General features: G+C 39.9%; 1 protein-coding gene across 4 annotated transcripts in view; it reads left to right on the top strand.

Moving 5' to 3' along the window:
• SPTLC3 (serine palmitoyltransferase long chain base subunit 3) overlaps positions 1-20,010 on the top strand; it is a 281,441-nt gene that overhangs the window by 34,402 nt on the left and 227,029 nt on the right. For all 4 annotated transcript variants that reach the window (XM_015857148.3, XM_085542794.1, XM_085542797.1 and 1 more), the window contains exons 2-3: positions 8,265-8,360; positions 14,123-14,244. The gene's annotated coding sequence lies outside the window, so the exon portion shown is untranslated. The remainder of the gene's footprint in view (positions 1-8,264; positions 8,361-14,122; positions 14,245-20,010) is intronic.

Raw genomic sequence — 20,010 nt, 5'->3', positions numbered from 1 at the left:
CACAAACAAGAAAAGAGTCCACTTGCTAGTAAAGAAAGGGTGTTTGTTTAAGAGAAGGATTTACTTGGGGTCCATCTGATGGCTCTCTGTTTGAGGATGCTTGCTGTGAGGATGGGGAAAAGGCCATGAGCTCAACATTCTGCTGTGTCTCTTACTGAAAAGGTTACTCAATGCTTTTCAAGTATAAAACTCTATAAGAATAATAAGTATATATAAGTATAATACTCTATAAGAAAATAAACAATAACAGTGAAACAGTTATCACTGTCTACTTGGGAAGTGGGGGAAATCTTCTGCTTTGCAAATATAATGAGATAATAAGTAAAAAGGAGATGGTGACTTCTTGTTTTTTTACAAGAAAAAATGTGAGGCTGTCTGCCCATCTGTAGAAGCCAAAATGTCATTAAGAAATGGTCTAAAAAGAACCATGGCTGCACTCTCATGCAATGAGTGTATTGGTTGGATTTTCTTAGAGGGTCATCCAGTTATTTTGCACTACAAGCTTAGTAGATTTGAGAATTGTGTACAACATCAAACTCTGTTCTTCTCTAAGTTATTCTACTCCAATATAGGAAGTTGAGTGAGGGCTGTATTATCCTATTCTGAATATGCCACTAATGCATTCCCAAAAGAGACAAGTACTTAAGAACTTGTTAAACAGGTTATTTGGAAGCAGGAAGAGGCTTACAGAAAGCTCCTGTTCTGCCAGTAAGGACTGAAGAAGTATTTCAGCCCTTGCTTTTCTGTAGTAAGGGAGTTATTTATTAGCAAGCTGATACAATTGAGCAGTGGGTGTTCTGGACAAACTGACTTATAATTATCTGTTTTGCATTTGAGACTGCAGATCTGCGTGGTGAACTGGAGGATGTCTCATCAGATAGTTGAAGTGATGACTGCTCTCTAACTTTCTTAGGGGTGTTTTTTTGGCTGTGCACGACTTCTCACAAATTCTGCATCCAGCTCTTTTGTATGCTATAGCTGTTTATTAGTTAGGTTCTGTGTTTCCTCTTCTGTATTGCAAAGAATCTCTATTATCATATGCTGACACCATTGATTATCCCACTTTATTGCATCTTCTAAGAACAGGTAGCCAATTAAACCCTCTGCATTTCTAAGGGTGAACAAACCATGTAGATTCCTAATAGTCCCACCACAGCATGTTGTTCCTTTGTTACTAAGGCAGCAATTAACAAGTTTCTAATGGAACAAAAGCTTCCAGAGACAAGCACAGCGTGATAATAGGAAGGTGTCTAGTTATTTTTCTTCTCGACATGGTTAAGATCTTCCATAGCCCTTCAACCCCCCTTGGGCTGAACAGCCCCCACAGGTGCTCAGTGTGGGATTATTATTCTATTGCAGTGCATCTAAGAATAATGATATTTGCACACGTTCAACTATTAGATCATTCAAAAACATGCCTCTGAACTGCTGTCCTGTTAGAAGTGAGAGGTGTTTCAGTGTCAGTAAATGATGATCACCAAGATGATCTCTGTGGTGCAGTTGAGTTCTGCACTGTCAGGCTTTGCTGATGGAGTAATTGTTTTTTAAAGTGATTCTCTCAATTTTAATGTCATATTTATGCAAATTAGGACACAGCAAGAGAAAGGGGGGGCTGAGAAGCAGACTTGTCATCTTTCCAAAATCATCTGTATGATTATTTTTTTTTTAAAAAAACCAAAAAACACAGAAATCTCAGTTGGGAAATAATTGCCTCTGAGCACGAGATTAATAGCTAAGTAATTTTCTATTGTTTTTCATTAGGAGAGTTGGTTTTCATCCAAGCTATTTTAAAAAATCTATAAAGATGCCTCCTGCAATTCTCGCTGTTTTTAAAGTAAATGAGATATCTCTGGGTATGTTCTGAAATGCAAAGCACATCTTTTTCCCCTTGAGCCTGAACCTGTTGAGGGTGAGCTCTGTGCTTTGCTGAATGTTTGGTATTTTTAGACCTGCAAGGACTGCACCATCTGAAGCACTGGGGAGTCCTTTCAGCTCTTAAATGTTGCTCTTAAATCAGAATCGTAGAGTATCCTGAGTTGGAAGGGACCTACAAGGATCAATGAGTCCAACCCCTGGCTCTACAAAGCACCACACAAACCCAGTGTTTGAGAGTGGTGTCCAGATGCTCCCTGAGCTCATGCAATCAGGGCTGTGCCCACTGCTCTGGGCAGCCTGTTCTGTGCCCAGTGCCCTCTGAGGTCATTCCTTGACCCTCCAACCCTCCCGTGGCACAGCTCCATGCCATTCTGTCTGGCCATGTTGTTGTCACATAGAGCAGAGCTCAGCACTGCTGAGCATAGAGATGGAAGAGCCCTTAAAAGGATCACCAAACTTCTCTGTTTGTGAAAGATAAGCGAGATCATTGTTCTTTATGTGTCCATCTTGAAAGTGCCTCTGCCTTCCACTAAGTGACTGGATGCTGTGTGCCTTGGTCTCAGGATATAGGTGCAGGAAGGAGAGCTTGCAGCCTTGAGCAAAGGAAGGTGCTTTGGGCTATCAGTTTTCTTTATGACAAGTAATGTTTCCATGCAAGAAAGATTTGTGGTTTTAATTTTTAGAGATCAGATATCACAGTTAGAACTCCAGCTTAAAAAGAGCACAGAGCACTCACACTCCAGCCACTGTGGCTGTTTGTGGCATTGCCTCAAATCTGCATCCTTTGGAAATGCCAGCAGCTGTGAGAGACCTGCACTGAAACTGGAAATCATACCAAATGTGACTAATTTCAGGCTGTGCTGTGAACTTGGATCGCGTCTGGGAAGTTGTTTGAGAGGAAATTTCAAATTAAAGGTTTGCATGTTCAGTTCTTACAACCCCACTTTCATCTATGCCTGAAAATGGACTGATTTGGCTATTTCTGGTTTATTCTGATTTCATTTCCTTCTAAAAGATGCTTTAAGCTAGGAAATAGTAATAGACTCCAAAGAGTTCTGCAAAAAAAGACTTGCTTGCAAAACTTCGGTGAAATTTAGATTTACTGTAGAAGCTTATGACTTGAAATACATTTCATAAGTTCATTACAAATGTAATGGTTGAGATGGTATTTGTCAGTGCAGTTAGTCTGGTGCAGGGGGGTAGTAGGAAGCGGATTCATTTATTTTGGATAGCAGTGTCCTCTGTATTTGGACTCTTATAAGCAAATAACTTATCAGTATACCGAGGAGAAAAGAGGTCTCACACTTCACTGCTGTCACTTTGGAGAAATGCTTAAAATGCATTTTGTAGGATTAACAAACAAAATGTTAGTACAGTGAAAGACTAAAATAAGGCATCAGATATAATTGTTGACTTGTAAAATAACTGATGATACGTAATTCACTGGGAACTTTAATCATATTATCTCCAAGAGAATACAGACTGAGAGTCTAGAGATGAATTTGAATTGGAATTTTTCTGCTTGCTTTTAATCTTAGTGATGGAAAAGTTGATTTTAGGCAGGACGTGTATCAGAGGGTGTGTATAGAAATCACTGATGAGAAATACACTTCTGTTTGCCCCTGTTTATAAGGTATTCAGAAAGGGGTCAATTTTACCAGAGAACTGCAAATTGAAATTGAGAGGAACTGTGTGCACCATTAACACATGTGCCTTTCCAGGATGAGTATCTCCATATCTAGAGGGACTCTGAAGACGAACAGTCATAGGTGAGCAGATTTATCTGGCACTATGAGTCCTTGGTTCTGTAGGGGTGAATCTTGTCCTCAGTGTCAAGGTCTAGGAGAAAACTCCCATAGAAACTCATCACTCTGCAACTGACTTGTGCTTCTCACCCCTAAGTCTTCCTACCTGTGGTAATCTGGTATTTCTCCTGCATTAATTTTCAGTGCAAAATGGTGGAGTAACTCCAGACAATTATAAGGTTAAGGGAGGGAGAGCTGTGGTCAGGAGAGCCTTTCCAAAAAAAAAGCTTGAATCAAATATACATATATCAAGCATGCCGACCTGCCATGAAAATAGCATGCAAATCCACGATCTGAAGCTTCATGTCTCATGGAGCATCCCTTGTCATGTTTTTCTTCAGCCTCTCTCACAAGGAAAACCAAGTTGTGCCTGTGATCACCGAGACCAGCAGAACTCTGTTCCTGCACCTTGTGCTGGCCAGCTGAGCACGTGCAGGTGGGAGCTGTGAGCTCATGGATAATGTATATCAGATGTTTCCTTTGCAGTAACAGTTATTTGGGGTCATTTCAGTAACTGGATACGCCTGCGCTTTTCTAATAGGCTGTTCAAGCATTTCAGACTGTCCAAACCTCTCTCTGTACAATGGGATATACAAAATCATGGTAATGCCATTTCTGAGAGGAGCAAAATGCTGTCAGATTCCCGTCCATATTCTCAAAGAGCAAATGTACAATTGCAAATCCATTGAACTGCACTCCATTATCTCTTATTAATGGGAAATTGTCCATAAATTGCTGAGGCGTGACTGGTTTCTTTTCCCCAACACAGCTGCACTCTCTTTATCCTGTGATATTTCAACCTCTCAAAAATAAAGAGAAAGTAGGGGTGGGAGGGATGGGAGGAGGGTGGCTAGAAACCACTCACAGCAGTATCTTCCAGCAGCCCCTGGCAAGAAGAGCTTCTTCCTTGCTGCGACACTGGCCTAGCAAGGGAAATGTAGCCTCCTTCTTATTTTCATTCTGGATCCCCTTGAGCTGGGCATCTTTTCAAGCAGTTTGCACCTGGAATAGAGACCCAGGTACCTTGAGATACAGAACAGGGCAGAGGTTCAGCTGCATTCAGTAGCTGTCCCATCCACATGGTCACTTTTCTTCTGTCATGGTAGGATGAGGAAATGAGCTACCTTATGTCATAAGTAACAGAAAGCTGCACAGTTTTCCCCGTATTAAATTATACTACAGACAGTTAAACCCTGTAAACAAGCTGCTTGGCAAGCTTTCAGAACAATTACACAATTCCCTCTCTTCCTCTCTGCATTAGCACAGAGCAGATCAGCTGTGAGGCTGAAGAGCCGCCAGCAGCACCCACCTTGCTGTGGACGTCTAATGAGTGTCCACTGAGCATGGGGCAAAGCATCTGTCTGTTGCTCATTTTGTTTCACCTGTTGGATGGAAATAATGACTGTAGTTGTCTTGTTGAGTGCTTTGGGATTGGCTGCAGAGAAGACCCAGCAAGTACTGTTAACAGTAAGCAGGGAGAAGAGGCAGCAGAATCCACAAGGGCTGTATAAAGGACCTTGGGTCTTGATCAGGCTTGATAGGGAATGACCTCTTAAGTAAAAGATCTGAGCTGTTGGAAGGTACAGCCAACAGAGCAAATCAGGATTTGTGTAAATGCATGCTGAGATACAAGCAGGACTATTACCTCCGGGTTCCCATGACGACTTTGTGCTACCATCAGTGTTACAGAACATGAGGTTCTGCAAGTGTGAGGTTGCTCATCCACTAATTACTGAGCTCTGAACTCCTTGCCTGAGGTCTGCAATGAGAAACACAGGGGAAAAAGCCACACTTTTTTTTCGTTTTTAAGTGGCAAATATGACTTTGTGTACAATGAGCATAATCTTTCTGCTAGGAATGTCCAGTGCAGTTTTGAGCTAGTAAAATAGATCCAGTCATACCTATTATGGGAGAGAATATTACTTTTATGAGGATTCTCTGCAGCAGTGAAAGGATTTTAAAATTGGTTGAAGAAAATTATGTCATTGAAGAGAGAAGTGGTTTTTAATCCTTTGATTCATAGAGGTTTACAATGGAATATAACAGTAGCCTTCTTCCAAAAGGCATACACAGTTTCCATTAAATACTATTGCTTGAAATAAATTTAATTTAAAAAAAAATCTTATATGTAGAATGACATATGGAGATGAATATTTGTGAAGCAGTTTCTCAGCTGCTTTGTACCAACATTTTATCAACTGAACGTGTGCTCCTTCAATGCTACTGATTGATTTATGTGTTTTCTTTATTTTCCTCTGTTGTCTGCTTTCTTTCCTATTCCACTTGTACTTTCCTTGTGCTCCACATCTGGTGGAAAGCAATGGCAGTGAGATGTTAACCAGTTAAGTACCCATGATGCTAGATTTAAGATGCTAGACCTGTGATGCCATTCTGAGACAACTGTCACTTCCCACTTGCATTTTGTGGCATATTATAGAATGCTGCTTCCCTTTGCAGCAATTTTGTCATTATTCGAGACAGAAAGAAAAATGGGAAATCCATTACAAGCCAGACTTTGTTATGACATGAGAGAAGAATCCCCTGGGAAGTTAGATTAAATTTTCTTTGAAAATAAAATAAAAATGCCACCATGCTTGACAACATTAGATTTATTATACTTGTATCAGAAACTCTAGGTATGCTCCTTGTCAAAGCTTCTTTAGATGCTGAGACATGAAACAAAGCAAATCATTCTTTAAGTCACAGAAAATAAAGTTCATTACTGAATTGGAATTAGAAGATTTGAATAAGAGCAGAAATGGGCAATTTCATTACCTAATTGGAGGCTTGCTCTTGATTATATGTATGTATCTTGACACATAAAAATGTTGTTTGGTATGATTAAATCCTGGGGACGCTGTGCCCCTTTAAAGACTTTCCTACAACCAGCCCTAGACCTACAAGGCACTGAGCGTGTTTGTCTCTGATAGTAACTCTGGTCTGAGTCACTGGCTTGCATGCAGATTAGACTGTGTGCCTGAGAAACAGAATTAAAATGGGATTATTATCCTTGACTGTGCATCTCAAAAGCAGTGGCTTGTTCACCTACAGGTCTGCTCCCAGAGGTTAGGTGTATGCATGTGAGGAGGCTGGATTTGTCATCATTAATTGTCATCATTACAGGAGGGAAATCAACTTTTTACATGGGTAGAGAGTGATTGGATGGGGGAAAATGGCTTTAAGCTTAAGGAAGGGAGATTCAGATTAGATGTAGAGGGAAGTTTTTCACAGAGATGGTGGTAAGGCCCTGGCACAGGCTGCCCAGAGAGGTTGAGGGTGCCCCTGGAGTATTCAAGGCCAGGTTGGATGGGTCCTGGACTACCTGATGTGGTGTTCAACTTAGTGGTTGGCAACCCTGCCTGCAACCAGGGAGGTTTGTAACTAGATTAACTTTGAGGTACCTTCCAACCTAAGCCATTCTAATGATTAAATTTTCTGCAGGAGAACTTGCAGAAGGAAGGGGGAATGGCATCAGGTTAGATGAAGAAGAGAACAAGATAGTCAGTCAAAAATAGGCACCACCTGGAGAAGATGCATCCATGCTGTATAACTGACCTGTGCCAGAACGATGGGCATGGCAATGGCAGATGTGTAGAAAGTAGCTGCCTATGAAAATATACCTGGGTAAAGTAAGATTGTATGAAACACAGACTGAGGTGTTTGAAGTGTCTTTGCAGTTGGCAGTATGAGAGAAGGCAGTATCTTTAGATCCGTGGGAAATCTTCATGAACTTGTCAGTTTGACTTGCCTCAGGGAAATTGGTTGTGAGCCTTGGAAACTGAGGGAATAAGAGGTTTTTCTTGCTTTTATGGTACTTCCCCTGCTCAGGAACAATAATGCCAGAAACAGAGACTGTGTTATTTTGCGATTCCCAGATGTGTTGATAAATAGCCTGTGGGGAGATAAAAAAAAAAAAGGAAAACTACAAGTGGTGAGCGCCAGACAGACACTTCTGAAATAGGATGGAGAGTTCTTTGCATGTTCTTTGCTGGAACTGGTGTATTGGGCAGAAGGAAAAAGGAGTTGAGGCAAAAGGAGAGTGAGGAGGTTTAATAGAAACTTGAAGACAAGAAAAACTGAGGGGAGGTGAGAGAGGTTACCTGTGTGAAAAACAGAAGAAAGGAGACCTAAGTATTGTTAAAATGAGACTCTTCTATACCCGAAGTTTTTCTTTTTGAATGCACAAAGCTTATGAAAGATTTCTGCTTCTAGCTGTGAATTTAGCTTGAAGTCCCTGGCTCTTGCACTTTGAGAGAGCATTAACGTTCATTTAAAATCTTTTATTCCTTTTGATGCAATAAAACCTATACAATATTTTACTAAATGAATGCCCTTAAAGGGACAAAGCAATGAAAGAGTAATTTCCCACAAAATATGAAATCCAATAAGGTTTATTACCCACCATTTAGTGAATGGCAGAAGCCTATGGAGTGTATGAATAAGTTTCCAATCACTTATTCATCTCCTGGAAGACATACAGCACACAGTATATCCAGATCTTCCCCTTCCTTTTAGGTGAAACATATCATTGGATTTGATTATGTCTTGCATCTTATATGCCATTGTAATCTTTTATCTTTTCAGCACTACTGAATGGATGACTTCAGAAACTGCTTGACCCCATGCTTCACCTGACAGCTGAGCTTCCCTACATGGTCCCAAGTTTCAGAGGCACTCAAGGTGAGCAGCAAGCCTTTTTTTCCTCTTTTACTGCTGTTTATTCAACAACATTAATTTAAAAGCCATTTGCTGTTTGTGGCAGAAGCAGAATCACTACCATCCTGGACCTCTTTGTGAATGATTGTGCTCTCCCGTGCATCCCAAATGGCATTTGCAGGATTGCAGCTTCTCCTTGGTGCCCCTAACACACAGACCTGGTTGCCATGCAGATACCAGAGCTGGAGGATGTCAGGATAGACACATCACCAGGGTTGGTGGCAGGAGGAGGAGGAGGGGGTAAGAGTGGTGTTAAATAGTGTTGTAGCATGGGAACCTACACAGAAATTGCTTTGGGCGAGCCATTTAGAGAACTGCCTGTCAGCACAGCTAATGGGGTTCCCTGTGGTGTTTGCAGGTTCATGAAATCTTTGTTCCTTTGTAATTGATGTTGACACTTAGCACCGCAAGCTAAACTCCTTGAAGCCAGTCCCACCTCTTAGCTCATTTTATGATATGGAAGGGTTGCTAGTGTGGGATTGATTCTTTCTGTCACCTTGAACAGTGAAATTAAAAGCTTCTTTCCTTACGTCTGAAATTTGCTTATATTCTTTTGGGTCTTTCGTGTAGTGGCAGAGAGTAAGAAAACCCAAAACCATGGAAATGTAACAAATTTTAAAAACAAACAAAGAAAACCAACACGGTTGCTATTTTATGTAATATTTAAGTGATGGAGTTTAATGTTGGTAACCATTCTCTACTTTGCTCTTAAAAAGAGAGGAAGTTATGAAGACATCTGTACAGAAAGAGGGAGAAAAGTCCACAAAATAGCCTTTATCTCTGGAGTTGAGCAGAGCTGAATGATTGTGATTTAAATACAGAATTCAAAAGAAATCAATTCTATAACAGTTTGCACTAGAGAAAAAGACTTGAAATTTATGATTGGGAAATTACATATGCAGAGTAATTACATTTTCTGAGGCAAAGAATGATTGCTGTTTTCTCAGTTTCCAGCCTATTCCATTCTTGCTAGCTGCAGCTCTGTCCTGCTCCCAGCTGTGGGCTGGTGGCCACCTTCCCGCAGCATTGGGACAGAGAGGGGCTCTGTTGTATTGATTCAGGAGGCTATCAGAGAGCAAACAGATATATAATTCTGCACCTTTCCATAATGGAAATGTTCTAATTCTTAGTGGGTTTTGTGTGTGTGTGTGTGTGTGTATGTGTGCTGGGATTCTTTTTCTTTTATCCTGGCTTCCTGCTTTTATCTCTCAAGATACATATATCTATACCCACACATAAACATATTAAGCCAGGCAAAAAATTAAAAAAAAAAAAAAAAAAAAAAAAAAGACATATATGTGTGCAGCTGTGTATAGGAAACTTGATCACAGCCTGAACCTCTGATTGACCACCTGAGGTTCCTCAGGCCTCAAGCAGTGAGTCAGCTGTGGGAGCACAGGTGAAAGTAATTCAGCTGTGCCACCAGAAGGGGTGGAGCTTGACTCCACTTCTCCCAGATCTCCTTTAAGGGCTGACCACCACTGAGGTAGGATCTCTTTCTCTGAAGATAACTCCTTTGTGGAGTTTACGGTGGGCCTTCGACATTGGTGAGCATTTTTCGTATATCATAGATTATCTTTCTATCATGATAATCTTTCATATGAAACATCTGTATAAACTCTGTTTATCTATTGTCTGTATAAGTGTACAATTGTAACTGCACAGCAGTTAACAGCTTACATCCTAAGTAAGGCAAATGAGTGAGCAGTTCAATCTTATTTTAAAAGGCCCCTACATAGTAACCCTCATTACTGTTAATGGGAGCTGGTGACATGCATGAAAGAATTTGTTTCCAGGTTATTATTATTATTTTTAAGCACATATATTTCTGAAATGCTGTTGTCTGTTAAAGCAGTAAGAGGATTTGCATGGTAATATGCTGGCTGTTGGCTTTCTTGCAATAAAATCCAACAAGCTGATATATGAGGTACTTTGTATATATGTTTTTTGTACTTTAGGAGCAGTGTGAAGCCCAGGGATGTGGTTCTGCTGTAGGAAACTCTTCATATGTCTTACAAATAGTCATGCTCTGTTTTCTATCTGTTTGGGTTGGTTTTGTCTCTCTTCTCCCTCACTCTGACGTAAGCACATGCGAAGGCAGCACACTTGCATGGATGCTCTTCATCGCTGTTTCTCCCATGATAATTTGAAAAATAAATCCATATCAATGATGCCTGTAAGCAAGGAAAAACAAAAACAAAAAAAAATAAAATGTGTGTTGTGTCATGAATTAACACAAAAACAAATCCAATTTGAACAATGAAATACAGTATATTTTTTCCCAAAGTCCTTATTTTCACACTAATGCAAGTAAGCCACATGTGCAAGCACTCAGCCCTCACTGCTTGTCAGATACCAATGGAGGTGTGATAATTTTGTCATCTGTGCTTCTTATTTTTCCTATGTGTTAGCTTTGCTTCTAAATTAGGCTCCACACTATTAATGGCTCAAAAATTAATGTGATAAGCTACTTAGCTCATCATTTTAAGAGCGAAGAAAACAAAAAAACAACATATTTAAAGGTAGTCTTGGCTTTATTCTGTCCTGTAGCTTTCCTGCCCCAAATATATACCTTTATAGATGGAATTACCAGAAAGGAAAGGATAACTACCGATTCAAAGGCATTCTAAGGAAGGTTGTATGATTATCCCTGTAGGAAGCAAATTTGATTTAGAGATGAATTATGCACATAGCAGTACATTTAAGAAAGTAAATTTGAGGGAGTTACGGAATTGAGTAGGCCAGCTCTGCTGGGAGGAAGCAGTGAAAATGAAAGGGGCTGGAAGAATGCTGGAGGATGCTAACTGGAGCAGTGATTAAAACAGAGTAGGTCTTAGTTCCTTTAGGAAAAATGAAAATTTAAAATACAATTAAAACAAAAACAAACCCTAAACCCTGAAGAAGAAAATCCATGAAGGGAGAGCAGCATTTCATAGGAAAGGACTCAAAGAAAGGAAAGAAGTATAAGGCTAGATTAGTGGAAAAGCAGATGGAAACAAGTGGTGATCCAAAGATTTTGTCATCTGGCTGTCAGTGCTCATTGGAGCTGCCAGCCTGTGCCCCAAATGCTACAACTTCTGCAAACTTTCCTGCATTTGCAAATGCCTCCCAGGTCTTAGGTTCTCCTCTTTGTGTACTGACTGAAGGAGATGGTGAAGGAATTAAGGAGTATAAGTGATTTGCTGCTTTACTTGGAATGCGGAGGAAAAGGAGAGCATATGGGTTATGAAGGCGTAGTTGGGGACCAAAGCAAATATGAAGTGAGCATCTAATGGGCAAACAAGGACTTCTTTAGAAAAATTGAGGTTGCATGTAGCAGTGTTCCTCCTGAGACTCTTTTCAAGGGCTTAAATTGGAAAGGCTTGTGAAATACTGTAGTTAAATCAAGTGAACCTTTCCTGAGGGATTTCCTAGCAAATTATTGCACACTTTCTCTCAGGGAATGGAGAGTTGAACTGAACTGGGGAGTGGGGACAGAAGAGGACTTTGTTGCTGTTGCATAACATGAATTAGAATGTACTGAAGGAGGTTGGGGAGGGGGTGTTGAAAGAACGCACGCACAGTCGCATATATATACACAAATTATAAAGAAACTTAACTTTGAAAATAGCAAGTGTTAGGGTTTTGGGTTTTTTTAGGTTAAACTCAGTCAAGTAGCGAGAGGGGTCTGGAAAGATGTCATCACTTTATAGCCTGGATCTGAATTGGCAATGCAGAAACCTTTCTCAAGCACCAGTGAACACACTGGTTTACAAAGGCTATCTGAACTTTGGGGGTCCCCTAAGCCATAGGTATCTGAACTTTTGGCTTGCCTGGATTGCAGTGAGTGAAAAGAAATTTGTCTTAGATCATATATGAATAATATAATATTGTTATGTTTACAAGTAACCAAACTTATTTTCTTATGTTTTTTAATAAAACATTAAAAAAAAAAAAAAAAAAAAGACAACAAAAAGGTAAGATAAGTGGGATATTTTGACCTTGTTTTTGCAAAACTAATGCATCAATATCTGTTTCTGTGGAAGTGACTGCAGTTCTTACTGAATTTTCAAGGTGCTCACCAGAGATTTTTGTTCTTCATCCTAGAAACTAGCTATTCACAAATGTACATACTGCCAAAAAGCAAGGACATTAAATAAGGCATGATTGTGGAGTGAGGGATATTTCTCTCTGGTAAGATAGGGCTTATAAAACTCCAGTGAATATATCAGCCAATATATCAAAATGCATGGATTTTTTTTGTCATAACTCAAGTTTGCCATAGTTTAAGTTTCATTTCAAATGTTGCTGTGGTTTGAAACATAGCACAGATAAGTTGATCTTCACCTTGAATAGGCATGTTTAAACCATTTAAATGGGCTGTCCAATCCACCAAGAAAACCACCCTGAATCTATGAGCTATTTTAAATCTGAATGTTCTGACACAATTTTTCCTTTTGATTATATATACGATTTGATTTCATTTTAGGAATCATAAAATCTTTTTAGACTTCTGCCCCAACTTGAGTAAATGATGTCCCCATAATTAGCATCCATACTTTGAAGGAACTCCTGGAATTGGAGATGATTCAGTCACTCAGGCTTTATGAACTTGAAAGCTTTGATGATGATTTACTCAATGTTATCTATTCTTAAAGCTTTCACACATTTTCTTGATGTCCAGTGTGGTGATATCTCATCCTGTATGAGTTGCCAGTGGCAACTGCATCACCTCCTATTAATTTCATACATCTCTCTCTTTTTTTTTTTTTCTTTTGCCAATCATCATCAGTGCTCCATTAGTAGCTGTAGCAGATATGTTGGTAAAGTTAAAATCACTGTAATGTAATTTTTACTGCTTCGTATAAATCAAGGGATTTAGTTGTGTCTTTTAATGGCACCAGAGAAGCCATTATATTTGTTATCAATACCTCTAACAAAAATGGCATGTTGGAATGTATCTGTAACATTAAGGCTCTCATCTGCTGCCGAAGTAGCAGCTTTACTCCCCAAATTACCTTTGACACCTATTCCTGTTTCTTCAGTTTGCCGGCTATAATCTGGTGAGACTGATTTTTAGAAAAATCTGGGTTTTTTTGTTTGTTTGTTTGATTGATTTGGTTTGAGTTTTTTTGTTTCTTTCTTTTGGCTGGATAAATTGTATTTGCCATGTTTTCCATACGTTGCTTAATAATTGGTTGGACTCGATGATCTCAGGAGCTCCCTTCCAACCCTTACAGTTCTGTGATTCTGCAATAAACTCATCATCAGTAAACAGTTTTGATTCTTTTGCTGTGAGTCCTGCTGCCACGTAACTAGCTTAGAGTTTGAGTTGTAATGTTTTGAAAAAGATTTTTCTGAGATGACAGACTTTTTTTCAGTTTCACTATTTTGTCTTTACAAAACATTCCTTGATACACATCAAATTTGGCAGCATGTTTTTGCACATGATGTTTTCTCAAATTGTGATCTTTGAAAACTGATACAACTTCCTTACACATTAACACATTAATCATAGTGTCTTATTGTTTGTCTTGACAACAGGGTGCTCATCTGTCCGTTTTTTTGTTGTTGAACACTTCCTTCATGCATGGTTTTTCTTTTTTAGGGTTCTGTTTTCTTTCGAGATGACATTAGGTAGATTGAAATACCATTATCAGTAATCACTGCTTTTTACTTGGCAAGAGGCACATGTGCATGTAGCATGTGATACATGTGAGTTGTGATTTGGTTTGTTTGTTTTTCAGTGGGGTGCAAAAGGAAAAGTGATGTAAAATGAAAACTGGAAGGATTTCCAAGGAAAGAAAGAATCACAGAGCCTGCAGATGAAGACATACCTACGTGTTAATGAGAGACATCTGACCAGCAGGTAAGAATAAATAAGTCTTAATTATTTAAGTGTCATGAGTGCTAAGGATAGTATGACTTAGGGCAGGAACAGTGCAGATGGAAGCTATGAAATGGAGATTACTATATCATTCAAATTAAGTATGGACAATGCTCTTATGAATATTTACGCATTTCATGGTTCGGTGTTGGGCAGGTAAGGGACATGTTGTGATATACTAGATGTCTGTTTTCTTTGTATCTAAAATTATGAACTTAACCACAGAATCAATCGTGGAATCACAGAATGGCCCGTGTTGGAAGGGACCTCAAAGATCATGAAGCTCCAGCCTCTGTGATAGGCAGGGCCATCAGCATCCCTGTTTACTAGACCAGGTTGCTCAAGGCCCCATCCAGCCTGGCTTTGATCACCTCAAGGAATAGGGCATCCATAACCTCTTTGGGCAGCCTGTTCCAACACTTCACCACTCTCATAGTAAAGAAATTGATATAAGAGAATAAAGTCTATGCTTCTTTGTTATCTGGTAGATAAAAACTATTGTCAATGCAGATGAGTGTTCTGAGCTCCCAGCCATCCCTCCTTCCCTCATAACTGTGGCTGGGCAGGTCCCACCTGAACAGTGTGTGGTATATAGTGCTACAGGGTGGTTTTGGAGTTGTGTTGGTGGAGCATGGAGGTGACTGACCAGGACAACAGTGCCTCCACTTACCTGGGGGTTATTGGGCTTCTGAGTTTTGGGGAATGCAGGGAAAGATGACACTGGAGACACAGTGCACTTTGAAGGCGCATCAAACAGCAGACACATTATGCTGTGGTCTTGTTCTTGCGGTGGCTTAGAACAAGGGTGGGGGCTGTGATCTGCAAGTTCTGGCAAGGGAGGTTAGGAAAATTTGAGAGACAGCCATCTTAAGCTGTCTGCTGCACTTTTGTTGCATTGATTTCTTTTGTGTCCGTGCATGGAGCTCCGTGATGTGGAAAGTGTTTCTGTTCCCATATGTATATGTAACCATATGCAGGGTTGTACACAAAGGTAACTGATATCAATTAGGTCTAGATTTTAGAAGCCCTCAAAATTTGGTCTGAACAAGGCTAACTACTGATAAAATCTCCCAAAATCAATATTGATAATAACAACATTGACTTATATGCTTAAGATCTGACTGTCAGCTTTTCTGAACAAGGCGTGTCTGAATAAGAACAAATATATATTTGAAAAAGAGAAAATAATTTGAAATTCATTTTGTCACCAAAAAAAACCCCACAACATATAGGTAGGATGTATGTGTGTTTATATATGTATAAATTACATGTTAGACTTTGTTATACATCAAGCAAAACCCAAATAAAACAACCGAGCAAATGATTTCCTTCTGCTTTCCTTCAGTACTGCCCTTCTTTTGACATTTACCTCAGTTTCTATTTAATCCTTTTATTTGAAACTGCAATTAACACCTATAATGAAAAAGGAGGAGATGGTGTGCTGCTGAGAAATTCTGGTGTTAATTAAAACTATTAACAATTCAACAAAGATAAGCAAGAAAAAGGAGGAAAACTGCAAGTTTTCACTGTTTTTTTTTATACTTATGGTGGACTAAAACACAGAGATTGCTTCTAATGAGGCTGCTTCAAAATTTAATTATGAAACTTAGCCAAAAGAAGTTACAGTGAAATTCCCTATTTTAGGAGAGCTAGCATCCCTTGTTTTCCCTTCAACAGCGTTTGGGTTTGCCAAGGCCTTTGTATAGGACTGAATTTCATTTCTGAATGAATTACCCTAATTTACAGAAAAACAATGGGGAAAATGAGCTCTGGCAACAATGGAGAAGGGATGGAAGTGTGATTCATCTTAGCAGTGTGAGCATTTGGGCTTGAATGAAACTCAAATTCATGTAGGAATAATATAAAAGTGCCCTGGGTTTCTAATGAGAGCAGTTCATCCACTGAGCTGCAACACTGCTTGTATAGTGCATTTCACTGGCAGGGTTAGCCCACATCTGCCGTCCCTCAGAAGCCTTATGAGTGCTCGGGGCTATCATTGCACTCACCGCCTCTGCCACTAATATCCACATGGATTCTACAAAGCAGGTGTTTGGTACCTAGATGTCCCCTTGGATGTTAGAATAAGGCTGTTTTGAGAATACATTCTCACCATCTGACATTGCTGTAGTGCTTCCAAATTTTTTACTTGCTTCATGTAAAACCAGTTTCAGGTCCTTTTCAGAAATATGCTTGAAAAAAACCTAATAAACTATACAGGAGAAGAGCACAGCAGTAGCAATGTTGGTGCAGCAAAAAGTGACCAACTCTGCCGCAACCTTTTGGGTCTCATTGAGCACTGTCAGCCTCTCAATGAAATTAGGCACAGAGCAGGAAGCTGAGAAACATACAGAAGCCAGTTCAGTATCTTGCTCCAAAGGATTTCCTTGTAGTATCGCAATGTTTCCATATCCAGTTTCATATAAAAATTCTTGCTTTTGCAAGAGCATTTGATTTATTTCTTCTTTTATCTCTAGAGAAATTATTATTCAGGAAAGTTCACTGGTTTCCCTGTTGGTGTGGGTGCTGTAATGCAACATGGGAACAAGGTATATTTCTTGACCTACAATTAGACTGGCTTTCTGTGGGAAATTCCATAAAACAAGCTTTCTTGAGTTGAACAATGCCAGACTTTGGAACAGGCTGTCACAAAACCCCTGAGAGGTTCCAGGTCTCTGATTTTAAGTAATCTCTGCAGATTCAGTCCAGTCAAGCTAGTGATGAAAACCACTCTGCTTTCCCAGCCAGGGCTCTCATAACTATGAAAAAGCCTCTCTGGGGCTGAAGATCGTTACCCAGCCTTATAACTTTAAGACTCTTGGGGATCAAGAGAAATAAGCCTGTTGCAAATCATCTGACCAAATTAATTGCAGTGGATGGAAGCAGAAAATCTATCAGAAAAATGAATCCCATGGACCTGTGATTTTATTTATTTATATATATATATATATATTTATTTATTTTTTTTCTCTTAGCTGCCGGGTTAGTTTTTACTTTTAACACGCTGGCTTTTTCCCCATGTTTTTTAAGCTGTCCTGTATGACAAACGTTCAGCTTGTTTTCAATCTAAGTAACCAATTTCCTCCTTCTGGTGTCATGGCATTTTACACTGAGGAATTAGACGTGACTGTTGAGAATTAAAACCCTAAATACTCTTCCCTTGAGACCTATAACTTGGTTTTAAGGCAGTCATTATTCAGTTGAAAAATTTCTCTTCAGTGAGAGTTCAGGTAAGGACAAGAAAAATCCTTTGAACTTGAACATTTCTCACATCAGCAAGTAAATTAGTTACCTAATCTCACCAGATCTTTGTGATGAAGAAAGGTATTACTGAAGAACTCTTAATTCCTAGCATCTTAATCCTCAAAATTTGCCAGAGAAGTAGAAAGTTGTGGGTTTTTTCCTTCTCCTTTTAACTTCTCAGAGCCTGAGTAATGCATTTCAGGTCTCCCAGAGAGCTGGCATTTGAATTTAGGATGGTTTAAGCTTAGCACTGAGGTCAGTCCTACTACTCCTTTCTTCTTTTTGAGATAACACTTTAGCTTCAAATGTCTTACCTGTTAAGGATGACTGTGAAAATAAGGTATTTTCGTGACATTTTGTAGCTGAATAGTTAGAGATTGGAATGGGAAAAAACAGGAAAATGTAGAGTTTGTGTGGATATTTTTCTTTTTACTCCTGAGGACCTGTGTGTGTGTGTGTATAAATAATCTCCTCTCTGGCTCCAAAATTATGAAGACAAATGTTTTCACTTCACTTGTCTTCATAGGAGAATTACTGAATATCTGCTCTGGGCATCCCCTCTGGGAAGAATATGGGGGTCCATTTGTTATGTTCAGTTTTCTTGGACTTGCTTGGGGATGAGTCATGCAAGGAGACAAAGAGCACTGTCCAAGTAAAGGGTGACAGCTGGAACTGATGCATACTTACACTGTGTTGTAGTATCTGGGGTCTGGAGCACAAGTCTTATGAGGACTGGCTGAGAGAACTGGGAATGTCTAGTATGGAAAAGGAATCTCAAGGGAGTCCTTATCATCTTCTATAATTGCCTGAAAGGAGGCTGCAGCAAAGTGGGGATTGGTCTCTTCTCCCCCAGTAGAAGTGACAGGACAAGAGGGATTGGCCTCCAATTTCTCCAAGGGAAGTTCAGGTTGGATATTAGGAAGAATTTGTTCTCTGGAAGAGTGATAATTTGTCATCCCAGGCTGCCATAGGATGCGGTGGGGTCACCATCCTTGGAAGTGTTCGTGAATTGTGGAGTTGTGGCACTGAGGGGCACAGTTAGTGGATGAGGTAGAGGTGGCTGAATCGTTGATATGAGGATCTTAGTGGTCTTTTCTGACCTTAGTGGCTCTATTGTTTGTGATCTCACTGTACCAACAGTGTCTTCTGGATACCGTGGTATATAGCTGGAGGTTTCATTCATGTCATTATAGGGGAGAAAGCATCAGTCAGTGACTCCATAACCTGTTTCAGTCTAAATGCATACCAAGGTCAGCTCAGCTGGAGCCACCTTGGGTCACTCCCTTTAAGAAGTACAGTGTTTTGCATCTGTAATTGTGTGAGAACTCAAGACTGAGTCAGCTGCATGCTAGATTTACATTATGTATACATACATTTAACCTAGCAAAAATATACACAAATGGTGGGAAGCAGCTATCAGTTGAAAAATAAAATGGGGAAGATCTAGTGGGGGCTGATGGCACTGAAGAAAGTCTAGTTAAAGAGCTCACCCACATTTTCCCCCACCTTTATATAATACCATTTCTGAGTCCTATGTCCCAAGCATGATTTCTGCCTCATCAGAAGCAGAAGAGGCTTCAGCTTGCTTTGTGTCATACTCCCAGCCAAAAAATAAATGAAAAGAGAATAAAAAGGTTGTGCCTGTCAAGCTGATAACTTTGTGCATTATCTGTCAGATGTTGTGTAGGAAAACCTCCTCAGATAATAGAATTTGAGTGGGCTCAGCTAAAACTACAGGGAAGTGTAGGAGCCCAAACAGACTCAGAAAACCATAATAATAGTAATTAAAGATTTTCACAGACTGGTCTGTCCAGTATTTGTAAAATAATAGCTTTTTCTACCTAGTCCATCAGTCAAGCGAGTTCAATTTCACATTGCTGCAATTCCTGGTAAGTGAAATTCATCCTGACAGTGTATGGAAATGTATTTGTCCCAGGCTAACCATCCTTCCAGGGAAGTGGCTTGCAGTGGCCAATGGGCTGACAGCACTGCCAAGAGCTGTGGGAACAAAGTACTAAAATTGCCTCTGGAGTGGACTTTCCTCCTGGTAAGGCTAGGAGGCACAGCTTTCATCTAGGGGCCTGGGGACCTGCCACAGCAGCATCTTCTTTCCCGAGAAGTTCCAAGTTATAATCTTTCCCAAAAAGGAAGGAGGAAGCTGGAAGGGAAGAAAGGCCATAACCTTAGTTCTCCACATTAGCCAGCATTACTCTTGGAGAGAGGGGAATCAGAGTTAACAGTGCAGTCAGCTGAGATGTGCAATGTGTGATACGGTTCTTCCCCAGCACGGTGTCCATATTGCAGGTTGTCATGGTTTAATAATTTTGTAATTTTTGCTATCAGTATTCCACATCATAACATCATATAAAGCATGAATAATTTTACTGAATCTGCAACTTATCAGAAGAAGACTACATCTCCCAGGGAACAACACGATAGGTCACGGGACCTGGACTCTATATTAACTCTGTCGCAGAACAGACTGAGGTCTTTCGAGTTCTGGCGTTC

Source organism: Coturnix japonica, chromosome 3 (assembly GCF_054131305.1).
Source record: "Coturnix japonica strain WE chromosome 3, WE-NBRP24, whole genome shotgun sequence".
Lineage (NCBI taxonomy): Eukaryota > Metazoa > Chordata > Aves > Galliformes > Phasianidae > Coturnix > Coturnix japonica.
This window is presented reverse-complemented; position numbering and strand designations above follow the sequence as displayed.